We start from the raw sequence: 13,572 nt of genomic DNA, 5'->3' as shown, positions 1-13,572 counted from the left end.
TCTCACCAGCCGCTCTGTAACATGACATCTGGCCTGAGGCCAGAATATGCTTCAGCACAGTGGGAGAGGATGAGGACATCATTGACTTTTGCAGAGTTAAACACTTAGAGGAACTTCAGGAAGAAAGCACTTGGTAAAAGGTAAAGTTGGCTGGCCCATCAGCTCCTTGCCTGGGGTCCTGCTGCTTCTTTTCACAGTTCTCAGTGTGTTTATTCTCTTCTTTCCAATGGCCAGAGGACAAGTTTCTTGTTTCCTCTAGGGAGCCTGGAGAGAGGCATCAGCCACCAAATACAGGAAATCATGTGGCGAGGATCTCTTATTTATTACAGTCCCCGTATTACTTCCCTCCCCCAAGCCCCCGCCCCCTACCTCCAGTCACTCAGTGTCTCCCGGCTTCTTCCTGCAGCAGAGAACAGAAGGCAGTTCACCTCTGCTCCCGACAGCCTGGGAACCCGCAAGATCCCCAGCATTTGAAGTCTGGTCTTGTGAAACCCCACCCTCCTCTGGCTGTGTAATTGAATGGGATACCCTCAAGGTTCACCTCACCTGAGAGGTTTTGGGGCAGATCAGCAGTAAGGTACTGAATTTTAGGAGCCTGCAAATCCCAGAAGAGAAAGGTAGGTACCTGTATCGTTTTGATTTGTCATGTTAAATGTGAATCCAGCTGCTCTGGAATAGATGTGCATTTCCACGTGGCTTTTCTAGTTGGCTGCATGCTCTCAACCTGTGTGTCGTGTGGAGATTTACTGATGTACAAGACTGTGAGGACTAATGAGGGGATATGACATATGGATTTTTCAAATCTGTACAGCTTTGGATAAAGAATGCCAGTCAGTATACAGATCATGGCGGCAATTCTTATTTTCTTTGGAGTGCACATCTCATTAGAAGTAGTTTGGTTTTTTTTGGTTTCTGCATACAGGGTAATTTTTACTAACTGCCTTTTCTTTTTAATAGTATAGACCTCTACCATGATTTCTTTGTTATTCCTTTCTGAGGTTTTCAGTTAAAGAAATACTAGATTTGACAGAGAATTTGCGAACAGAAATAGGAACAGGTGTTCCTAATTTAGAGTGCCTATGTTCTGTAAGTTAAAAAAAAAAAAAAAAAAGAGTACTTTGTTCAGGGATCTGGTGGACTTGGTGGACTTCCACATTATTTTCTAGAATTTGTGGTGAAACAGTTGTTATTCCAGAAGTTTCCTGAAATTCAATACAAGCAGTGACAATGAATATCCAGGGATGGCTCAGAGGCTGTGGTGGTGGTTGTCTGTAGGGATGGTACTCACTCCTTAGCTGGGTGCTCTTGTTGGTCACTGTTAAGGCTCAAGATGATACGTCACTGAGACTCAGAGAAGAGCCAGGTCTTATTTAAGTACCACTACGTATTTCTCTGGATTTTGTTTTGGCATCTTATGTTTTTATTGTTTCACTTTGTCTTCACAACCAGCCTTTACTCTAAGAGAAATAACTTATACAGACTTCATGGAATATCAAACAATTCATACCTATTTATTGAACATTTACTATTCTTTTCTAGTTTATTTAGCTCTAATGCTCATAATTTCTTACCACTTACGTATTTTACATCAATACAGTCTCCCTCCATTCTATCTTCCATACCCTGCTACAGGGCTCTTGGGAATATGCAGTTCTAATAATGCCACTCTCAGTGATATATATATAATTTTTTTTTTCTGAGATTGTGTCTTGCTCTGTTGCCCAGTCTAGAGTACAGTGGTGCAATCTCGGCTCACTGCAACCTCTGCCTCTCAGGTTCAAATGATTCTCGTGCCTCAGCCTCCCAAGTAGCTGGGACTACAGGTGCGCACCCCCACGCCCAGCTAAATTTTGTATTTTTAGTGGAGATGGGTTTTCACCATGTTGCCCAGGCTGGTCTCGAACTCCTGACCTCAGGTGATTTGCCCACTTTGGCCTCCCAAAGTGCTGGGATTACAGGTGGGAGCCAAGGTGCCTGACCTCAGTGAAATATTTCTGTTGCACTCTGTTGCTTACAGCCTTGCTACCTAAAGTGTAGTACAATGACCAGCTGCATCAGGCATCAGCTGGAAATGATCACTTGGGAACACATTCTTTAGTCCCTCCCCAGACTTCTGAATCTGCATTTTAATCCCTGGGTGATGCATATGCACATTAAAGTTTGAGAAGCATTCACTTAAGGAGGGTAGAAAAATCAGTCGGCTCCGTATTGTCCTGCCAGCCTCACCCTCTCAGCATCTGTCTTTGCAACTAAACTAAGTACCTTGCATTTCCCTAATATGTGAATACTCTAACGCCTTCCTATTTCTGTGTGTGCTGTCCTCCCTGCCTGGGATACCTCTATTCATCTTCCCCACCCAATTGCCCGTTAAGGCCTGGTTTGTACACCTTCATTCCCCTTCATCCCTCTTCTACTAAGCGATTCTCAGGTCTGTGATTTTTCTGGTACTTGGTGGAATGTTTTGACATATCCCTAAGCACATTAAATAATAGTTGCTATATTTATTTTCACTCTTGAGGAGTTATTGGTCTTCTGTGCCTAAACCCATAGCACTTGGCACAATTTTGGGCACATAGCTTCTGCTCAATCAATTTTGTTGAATGAATGAATGAATGAATGAATGAGCAAATGAATGTGTACATTGTCTGAAAAACCCTAATTAATTATGAGATAGAGATCTATAGTTTGAATCTTCCAAACAATATTTTTAATCCTTATAGCATTTTCCCACACTCTTCTTTCTGAAATGTTGCTGGATTCATTTACTCACCAAATATTTTGAGTACTTTCCATGTGCCATGCTTTTTAGAATCTATTTCTTTATGTCTTTGTGACAGCCTCTTTCATTAGGTGTTTCCCTATCGGTGCCCCTCATTCTCTGCCACTCTAAGTCAAGGACTCACTCAGTCCCTTTCACAGGGCAGGCAGTGTGCTATGTGCTAGGGATGTGATGGCAAACAATACAGATGTGAGTCCTGCCTCCATGCAGCTCTCATCTGGAGGACTTACTTTTTGTCATCCTCTGTGCTACTTCTCTTTTATGGAAGTATTAAGGAAAACTGAAATAAGTCTGATCCCTAACAAATGCTGGCACATCCAAGTAAAGGCCTTGAGAACTTGAAGCTTGAAGTCAGTGTGGTTCAGTAGAAAGAAAGCTGAACTGTGCTTTGGGGCCCCAGATTTAGTCCTGTACCTGCAACTCTCTTGCCATGTGACTCTTGGGTGGGTCCACAACTTTTCTCTGAACCTTGAGTTTTTCAAGTGATGAACAAGACAGAGTTCTGTATTTCTCTGAGTCAAGCCAGCTCGAAGAGATCTTAAGAGAGCCATTTTATTACTATGCCCATGTGTTCAGCCATTGACATTAACATTGTGCTTTGGTACTTCCCCAAGAGCACAGTTGCCCGTGACTCCTGGGGAGCAGTGTCCTGCAACTCAGAGGAATCTATGAGGCATTCATCATTGGGTATAGTGCTGCTCTGAAGCAGGTTAGATGAAGAGGGAGGAAGGGCCTCCATTAAGCAATCCGTGCTTTAGGAAAGCAGCCAGGAAAAGAGAAGGAAGTAGCTCTACCAAGTGGTGCAGGAAAAATCTAGAAGCAGGTAGACGTATAGCCAGTTCCTGACATCATCCCTCACTGTAGCACAGCTAAAAGGATTCCCTTTCTGACTACATGTGGTATTCTCCTTTTTCCACCCAAAGATTTGTGTCTTAGCCATATTTCACCTAGAATCAAATGCTGGAGAAGAGCATAGTATCATTGTCCCCCAGGCTTTGCCCTCCCATAGAGCACATGGACCCTTGGGAGAAAGCAAATAGACACAACCACCAGGTTTAGGCTAAAGCAAACTGCTGAGGTGCTCCCAAGGGACCGCTGTTTCTCTCTTCCAGCCTTCTTCTCTTCCTCCTCCATTGTCCAGAGCTTCCAAATGACATGGCTCCTGCACCTCTGGAATCCCTTCTTGCTTACTGTTGCTCCTATGCCTTTCTGCCTCCAGGCCCCCTCCATGCCCACCTTGTCTATAGCTGCCTTTCAACAGCTGAATGTTTTCTGTTGGTAATTTCTTACCCACTCAAGTTCACTTTAATCTCTGTCAATAAACACACGTTGTAACCACAAAAGGGAGGTTAACCTGCATGAGAGGTTTCCTGTGGCCTGCCACAGATCTCAGGATATATTTGAAATCAGCCTGGACTATATCTGGCTCAATATTTCTTTTTTAATGAGAGGCATGTTGTGGGCTAGAAAGAGGCAGACCTGGTTTTTAATCTCCTGTGTTGAACAAGTAATTGTATCTTGCCAAGTCTTTGTTTTGTTTCTGAAAATATGAACTAATACTTAGTGCACAAAGTTGTAAGAAGATTAATTATCTAAAGTGCCAAATAGGTTCCTTTAAAAAAACACCAGGTTGGCCTGGCACGGTGGCTCCTGCCTGTAATCCCAGCACTTTGGGAGGCCGAGGTGGGCAGATCACGAGGTCAAGAGATTGAGACCTTCCTGGCAAACCTGGAGAAACCCTGTCTCTACTAAAAATACAAAAATTAGCTGGGCGTGGTGGTGCTTGCCTGTAGTCCCAGCTACTCAGGAGGCTGAGGCAGGAGAATTGCTTGAACCCGGGAGGCAGAGGTTGCAGTGAGCTGAGATTGTACCACTGCACTCCAGCCTGGCGACAGAGCAAGACTCTGTCTCAAAACAAAACAAAACAAAAAACAAAAAACACCAAGTCTTAAAAGAGGAGGTTGGCCAAGACTGTGAAAATGAGAAAACTGTCATTCACAGAATAGTTGAAGGAACATTCACGGGACAATTAAAAGTAAGAAGTACATCTTGTAGCACATGAGGGTTGCTTTTAAATATCGAACGGTTGCTCTGTGTGGGAAAAGGGAAGGTCAACAGAAGATCAATGAGTGGAAATTATAGCGTAACAGATTTCAGTTCAATATGTGGAAGGATTTACCCACCATCAGAATCATCTAAAAATGAGTGAGCTGCCTTGTGGTGTGGTGAACGCCTTGTCCCGGGCAATGTTCCAGCACCCTGGAAGACGGACTAGTGGCCAGGGTGTTCCCAAAGGGATGCCCACACTGGGTGGAGTCCGGGTGATGACCTCGAAGGTCCCTTCCCGCTCAAAGCTATCAAGAGTCTCGTGATGTCAGTGCAGTGATCCAAGCCACCAAGAAGGTCTGCAAAATAAGTCATCAGGCTAGAGTGAGGATAGCTGACTTTCCATAAGCTAGCCCTACCTATCTGCTGCAGTAAGTTTAAAATAGGGTCTTAGTAACAATGGAGTAGGCTGGACTTCCAGGAAAGAGCAAAAAAGAAATGAGAACAATGAGGAGGGAAAAGTTCACTGTAAACCTCTCTTCTTGGGTTACTCTTTAACTAAATTGTGGGTTACTTCTTGTGCTGCAAACACATTCCTATTTGATGGAAAACTGCCGCATTTCTGGACGTTTTCAGCTCAAGTAGAGTCAGGCAAATAACAGCAAGACTTAGAGATTTGGCTCTGATTTCTCCTCTAGCCAAAACGGAAACACGACTACATGGATATGGGTTCCTAGCCATTCAGAGATCTAATTTTAAAATGTGAAAAAGAAACTGATTCTACCATCTTCTAAATTGCAAGGACTGTGAATGGAATATTTGACTTTTGGGGAGAGAAGAGAGCTGGCTGGAACTGTCTGCCTGCTGTGAGTCAAGTTCATTGACCACTGCCTTCTACCCATCTTTCCTTTTCTGCTACATGAACCACCAGAAGAGCAGTCTCTCTGAGAAGTAAGGACATGGAAACTTTTAGAGAAGTGAGACTTAGGCTTAGGTAGGCCCTATACACATCACCAACCACTCCAGGCAGCCCCAGAGCTTTCTGTTAATACTTTATCCTTTGTGGACTCAAAGAACATGCAGTTCTGGACCCTTGCATGTTTCTCACCATGCTTGGGCAGCATCTCAGCATGACTTTGCTTTCTTCAATCTCACTTTGAGATTCTGGGGGGAAAAAGCAGCAGTCCTTTCAGTTATAAGCAAATGCTATATATTTTCAAACCGAAACAAAGCCATGATATATTTTATTCTCAAGGCTTACCTAAATTAGCTTTCTTAAAAACACTAATTTAAAAAAAATCCTTTGAAATGTAATCAACTGTGCAGAACAAAATCATAGAAACCCTTGCAGACCAGTGTATTTATTTTTAGATGCACATCAGCCTACCCAGCATAGCAAAGCCACTGTCTAACGTCCAAAGCATGGCCCTGGGAATTTCCTCTAACAAGGCTGTGTTTCCGCCCATTGTTGCAGCACAAAGGACAGAAGGAGGCCTGAGTAGAGGCTCATGTTAACCCCACCTAGAGTAAAATCTGGAGCCTGTCATCACCTCATTGGATCAATGTGGTCTTGAGGGCCGGGGTCAAGAGGGAGATTGCCTGCCAACTCTGGACAGATGCAAATGAGTAGTCATCCAAAAATATTCCAGAGACCAGTGACGGCAATTCAAAGTAAAGGGTCAGCTTTCTTTTTGTAGTCAAGGATGTAAATCTCACCCGCACTGTGAAGTGAATTCTGGTCTAGACCTGAGACAGTGATGCCATTTGAGGATCTTGGCTTGAATTGCAATTAATAAAGGTATTTTAAGCATATTTTAGTTAAAAAAAGTCATAAATCTGTGTACACACAGCCCCAATAAACACACACATACACACGCACACACACATACTCACTAGAGCAAGTATCAGATACCTGGATCGCCCAGAACTTTACTATTACCCTAGGCCAGTTTCTGATCCTTCATGTATTCATTGATGAAATGGGCATAACAGATCTCACATCCTATTAGTTTGGGGATAAATAAGGTATAATATTACAAACAATCTCACCCAAACTAGACTTTTGCTTAAGTTTTCACTTCTTGATCCTAACATGTTTTGAGCTTCTTACAACAAACTTCTGCACAAATATTTACTGTCAAGTCTCCAGGGGTTTTATTTGTTTGTCTTGCTACTACAGGAAAAGAAGACCAATTTGTTACTTAATTGGCACACTTTACAAGCAGAGCTTTTCATGCCTTTGTCAAGTTCTTTCTACTCCTAGGGAAGGTCACTGCATTATTACTCAAAGCTGCAATGCTCAGGGCTATGTCTGGGGGTCTCTGGGGAAGATGAAGAGGTGGGTCTCAGGCCTGCACACAGCAGTCCACACCCATCCTGTCCGGTGTTGAGTCTGTGATCTGCATTCCACAGCTCCATCACCACCCCTGCCCAATCAAAGGCTCAAGGAGCAAGGGGGACCTGCACGTACAAACACCAGCCTGAGCAGGGACTGGGTTGTTGGCCTCTGCTGGCAGGTGGATATCCCGACCCCGAGGTCCGGAGATTCAGGAAAACGTGTTGTAGCTCTTTGGTGAGAATGTGAGAATGTTAGTAAAAATGCCTTTTAGGATTGTTTTGTTTGCAAGTGTTTATTATCAGACACCCCTCAGGGGTTCACAGGGCAGGTTGCGAATGTCCGAAGTGGGGCCTGGGAATTTCCTTCCACAAAGCCTGTGCTTCTTCCTCTCTTTGTTACTCCTCAAAGAACAAGTTGAAGCATTACTAGAGATCCTTACTTAACCCTTTATCCTGCCCACTGCTTCTTCGTTTACATTACAGAAAATTCACGCCACCAGCCATCTAAGGATCAAAAAGATGTTTGGGTTTTGGTTGTGGTGTGCACCCGCAGATATGCACGTATGTGTGCATTTGTGCACATGAGTGTGCATATGTTTGTGTGTTAATGGAGAGGAAATAGGTAGAGCACAAAACGTATTGCATTTTAAGAGGTTTTCATTCAGTATTATGACATGCACCCATCATTGGTCAGATCAGAGAAAACTTTCTTTATGGTAATATGCATTCCTGCTAAAAAGAGTAACTCAATTTCAGTTCCCTGTCTCTAGGGAAGGGCCGTCTTAGAATTATAGTTACTTTTCACCTTTGGAGTCTACTTATTGGCTGAAAGCTGGCGTATAATGAGTTGAAAGATATTTCAACCAACCAAGAATTATTTATTGAATATATTCTATGTGTCTGAACTCTACTAGGTATTAAGAGAAACCAGAGATTCTGCCTACGGGAAAATTCAAGACCATGCATTTTTTTTTTTTTTTTTTTTTTTTGAGATGGAGTTTCACTCTTGTTGCCCAGGCTGGAGGGCAGTGGTGTGATTTGGGCTCACTGCAACCTCCGCCTTCCGGGTTAAAGTGATTCTCCTGCCTCAGCCTCCCGAGTAGCTGGGATTACAGGCACCCGCCACCGCACCGGGCTAATTTTGTATTTTTAGTAGAGATGAGGTTTCTCCATGTTGGTCAGGCTGGTCTCGAACTCCTGACTTCAGGTGATCCGCCTGCCTCGGCCTCCCAAAGTGCTGGGATTACAGGCATGAGCCACCGCGCCCGATCAAAAGCATGTATTTATACATATATACAAACACACAAACTCAATGTCTTGCAAGTGAGAGTGCAAAGAAGCCAGATATTTGTATGGCCTAAGGCCAGGAAAGATTAGAAGAGGGACATGGGCCCTCATCCAGCCTGGAACTCTTCAATTATCCCCAGAGACATCTTTATGGTGTCTTCGTTGTCCTTAAATCTCCAAGCACCAGCGTGGCCAAGTGTGTGCACCATGCACATACACATGTACACACATGCACACACAGCCTGCTCTCAAGAAACAGCTGTGCCTTCTTGGAGGAAATAATGCCATTGGCCTTCTCACCACCAACTCTATGCCAGGATCGGCCTCAATACCCATCTCTTTTGCCCTCTTTTTTTGTCCCAAGAGAAGAGGAACGCTTCCCTGCATCCAGAGCTCAGCTCTCCCACACTCCTGCCCTCTATTCCCATAGCCTCACTAGGCTCCCCTCTTATTGGTCCTTTCCTGTTATCATTGAATTATGCTCAGGTCCTTCTCATCTTAAAACAATAGGAGCAGAAGCTCTTCTCACCCCATATTTTTCCTCAACTGTGCTTCCATCTTCATTTCCCCTCACCACAAAATTCTTGAAAGGATTATGGCTATTCATGTCTTCATATCATCACCAACCATTCACATTGTGTTCTGTCTACGCTACCCCAATGCACCTCAGCAAATGCTTTTGCCAAAATTCTCTAAGACCTTTGTATCCTCAAATCCAACTCATCTACTGTCAGCAGGACTTCACACTGCTCTCCACTTCCTCTAGTCTTGTCCCTGCCTTCCAGGACACCAATGCTCCTGGCCTTACTCCTTCTTCTCTGGTGCAGCTTCTCAGTTTTTCTTTTACAGGTTCCTTTCCCTCTGCCATTTCCTCAACTTCCCGGTGGCTATAACCGGGGCCACCTCTTCTCCATTCATTCTGTCTCCCTGCTGTGGTTCATTCCTCTGCCTGGATTTCTCTTTCCTGCCTTTTCTGTTGATATAGTATGACTGTGTCCCCACCCAAATCTCGCCTTGAGTTGCAATAATCCCACGTGTCAAGGGTGGTGCCAGGTGGAGATCATTGAATCGTGAGGGCGGCTTCCTTCATACTGTTCTCATGGTAGTGAATACATCTCATGAGATCTGATGGTTTAATAAATGGGAGTTCCTCTGCACAAGCTCCCTTTCCTGCCACCATGTAAGTAAGACATGACTTTGCTCCTCCTCACCTTCCACCATGATTGTGAGGCCTCCCCAGCCATGTGGAACTGTGTGAGTCCATTAAACCTCTTTCCTTTTTAAATTATCCAGTCTCAGATATGTCTTTATTAGTGGCATGATAACAGACTAACACATCCGTCAAGTAAACTATCCTCCTAAGTCCATTTTAAGTGTCACCAAATTACTTCTTTTTTACAGGTCACAGCATCCCTGTGCAGAACTGATCTCCCTGCTAAGTGCTTCGCAGCACTGTCCCAAGCCTGTTTTACAGTGCCTTTCGTGTTTGAAATCTCAGTAATTGTTCACACGCACTTCTTTCCTAGGACATAGGGATGCCATCTTATTCATCTTTTTACTCCTCTCCCCTAGCACAGTACCTGGCACATTCAGCATTTCATGTAGAGTTAGGAATGCAAAAGTGTCACTTAAGTGACTTATCTCCTCTTTAAGTAAAATAACATCTTGTACTTTCAGGATGGATTGTTCATAAATTTTAATTTTAATATAATTTTTGAAACTTTGCTCACATTTAGGCTACTAACAAACTTTTACCTTTTTCTTAAAATCAAAATCACAATTATTAATACTTCCTATATGAGTTTTTAATTCCCATTTAAAAGCAGAAATGAATGACACTTGGACTTCATTCACATTTTATTTAAATCATCACTCAGGGAGAATTTCCAAATGTGTCATGAGTGACACTGCATATTCATGCACCTGAGGTGGGGTTGCCATGGTATAGCATAAGTAATATTTTTCAAGATCATCTCTTCACTGCAGATGCTGGTGTTGCATAAATTTTCCACAGCTCACCTGCAGAACTTGTCTACTCTTCTTTCAAAGCCATGGAGATTGATTTACTGACCTGTCTGAAGGTGAACAATGGTGGCCACAGAGAATGAGCCTAAGCACTGAGCCAGTACAGATTCCACCCAGCCTCCTGTCTCCCAGAAGTTCATAAGACAAGGATGTATCTTAGGGTACAAGGCCAGAGGTTCACTCAACTCTGGGTGGCAGATGGTATGCTACACCCTCTGTTGGACTATGAAGAGAAAGTATGTGCCCTGCTCTTTATTTTGAAAGATCTTATCCCTTTAAAAATCTCTATTTTCGGTTTTTGTAATAATAGATGTATAATATATTAGTATAAGAGAACTGTAAATGACATATAGAATATGTTATTTACATGGAGATGCAAAGCACAGTTTGTGCAAGTGTGGTCTAGAGACCAGTACTTGATAAACTGGCTGGATGCTGATCAAAATGCATACCTCTGGGTTCTACCTGAACCTACTAAATTGAAACCTGTCTGTGTAGGAAGATGGGGGTAGGAGCAGGACAGGGAGCAATGCTGCAAAATATGCATTTTTCAACCAGCACCTTAGAACAGGAGTCCCCAACTTGTGGGCCATGGACCAGTGCTGGTCGATGGCCTGTTAGGAACCTGGCGACACAGCAGGATGTGAGCCATGGGAGAGCCAGCGTTATTGCCTGAGCTCCACCTCTTTTTGAATCAGTGGTGGCATTCGATGCTCATGGGAACTTGAACCCTATTGTGAACTGTGCATGCGAGGGATCTAGGTTGCATGCTCCTTATGAGAATCTAATGGCTGATAATCTGAATGGTTTTATCCTGAAACCATCCCTGTTCTTGCTTCTCCTGGTCTTCTAGAAAACTTGTCTTCCATGAAACCAGTCCCTGGTGCCAAAGAGGATGAGATCACTGCCTTAGAAGTACTTCCAAAGTATGATGCACATTTAGTCAGGCATAAAAACAATGTTTAGAAAATATCTACTAGCTTTTTAGAAAAGTGTTTACACTGGTGGCAGGAGGATCCCTCCCTGTATTTCTCTGGGTAGGTTAATGATTTTGCAGTCCAGGCTCATGTTTGCAGGAACATTCTTCCTGCTGAATTGTACCCTTTGTTGGGACTACAGGTTTGGAACAGAATTCTGTATCACTTTGTACCATCCTTCGAACCATCATATGTTTAACCTTTCATTTGTTTATGTTTCAGCAGCTTATCTTGAAGCATAATATAGTATAGTGACAAGAACTGGGTTTGGGATTCAGAGTCTGCCTCAAATTCTTCAATTTGCCAGACTTTCAATCTATGTAGATTTTAAACCAGGTTTGGCCAGTTGTTTAACCTTTCTGAGCCTCCTTCTCTAAAATGGGAGTAGCTAACTAGTTCATGGAGTGTCATGAAAATTAAATGACATTGTGCATTTAAAAAGCTTGTTAAAGGCCAGGCGCGGTGGCTCACGCCTGTAATCCTAGCACTTTGGGAGGCCGAGGCGGGCGGATCACGAGGTCAGGAGATCGAGACCATCCTGGCTGACACTGTGAAACCCCGTCTCTACTTTAAAAAATACAAAAAACTAGCCGGGCGAGGTGGCGGCGCCTGTAGTCCCAGCTACTCAGGAGGCTGAGGCAGGAGAATGGCGTGAACCCGGGAGGCGGAGCTTGCAGTGAGCTGAGATCCGGCCACTGCACTCCAGCCTGGGCGGCAGAGCGAGACTCCGTCTCAAAAAAAAAAAAAAAAAAAAAAAAAAAGCGTGTTAAAAAACACTCAGCAGAGACCCTGTGATGGAGGTGTTTCTCAATAAGAGATAGCAATTAAAAATAGCAATAGTATCATCAGCAGCAGCAACAACAATAAACTTGCTGTAAGAAAGAAATCATCCACAAGTTTTCCAGCATTAAGATAATATTCTGCACAAAGTAGGTACCCAGAAACATTTGTCCAGTGAATGAATATCCTATTTGTGAATATGAATACATATACTGGGAAAAGGATAGGATTTCAAAAATAAAAATATGTAACCAAACTGCCAACACAACCTGATGTGTGACTATAGATCAAACCTCAGCTGCTCTTGATAAAACAGCACCTTCCTGCAAAATTCATCCATTTTCTCAGAGATAGTCTATAAGTTCCCCTTACTTACTTTAGCAGACAGTTATGCTTTTTTTTTTTTTTGTATGTGTAAGTTTCATATCTGATGTAAATTTCTATATTCAGGATTTTTTTCCTCTTTTGACTTGAGACTCACCTTTAGTCAACAATTTCCTGTGACAATTTTCAGGAACATGCAGACTTTATTTATTGTAATGGATTATCCTTCAAAAACAAGAGTTATAACTGATGAATTGGTCAGTGCCTATAGCCTATTTACTGATATGCCCTAGTTCCATTTTTAAACCCAATTACTCAAACCACCAAACCAAATGCACACACATGCATGAGTGCATGCATGCACACACGCAGACACATGCACACATCTCTAATGGTTATGCATGTGGGATCTGAGCTGTGGACTTGTAAATATTATGTCAAAGAAAGAGGAAAAGGAAGAAAGAAATATTAGCAGTCTAGAGATAAGATAACCATATTTAGAGAAAGAAAGGAGACGAAAGAGAAATAGAGTGACTATGAATAAAACGTGTCCTATGTGCAGGCTTCTCATGACAGAAGCATCTTAGGATCTTCTGGTCCATTTTCTTCCTAGCATGGGGGACTTAGTACTCACCAAGCTCTGCTCTAAGTACTTAATTTGGAATACTTCATTTAATATGAGAAAATTGCACTGTCTCTGTTTTAAAGATAAGAAAACTGAGGATCAGAGAGATTAAGTAACTTACCCAAATTTCAATAGCTGGAAGTGGTAGAACTAGTACTTCAACCCAACAGCCTGGTGCCATAGCCCATGCTTTACCCTCTTAAGCAGCTCTAATAGTGTGCCGCCTTAGGGATTCATTCATAACAAACATGGATTAAGCACCTGACTACTCTGCCAGATACTGCGCTAAGTGCTAGACACAGAACAGTAGGTAAATGAGATCCTACCCTGGGGTGGTGTGCGAGGTGGTAGTATCACAGGACAGTGGAGGAGCCCATAAATAGAGCATTGTA

At 43.0% G+C, this 13,572-nt stretch overlaps 1 protein-coding gene across 4 annotated transcripts in view; it reads left to right on the top strand.

The window, feature by feature from the left end:
* The first annotated feature begins 351 nt into the window (after window positions 1-351).
* The window catches only part of ADGRF5 (adhesion G protein-coupled receptor F5), a 102,306-nt gene continuing 89,085 nt past the window's right edge, over window positions 352-13,572 (top strand). Inside the window, exon 1 of one of the 4 annotated variants that reach the window (XM_050787474.1) lies at window positions 352-617. The gene's annotated coding sequence lies outside the window, so the exon portion shown is untranslated. The remainder of the gene's footprint in view (window positions 618-13,572) is intronic. The other 3 variants (XM_050787478.1, XM_050787472.1, XM_050787477.1) reach the window with 3 other exon arrangements.

This window comes from Macaca thibetana, chromosome 4 (genome assembly GCF_024542745.1).
Source record: "Macaca thibetana thibetana isolate TM-01 chromosome 4, ASM2454274v1, whole genome shotgun sequence".
NCBI lineage: Eukaryota > Metazoa > Chordata > Mammalia > Primates > Cercopithecidae > Macaca > Macaca thibetana.
Note: the sequence above shows the minus strand (reverse complement) of the source record. Positions and strands in the feature narration are given on the sequence as shown.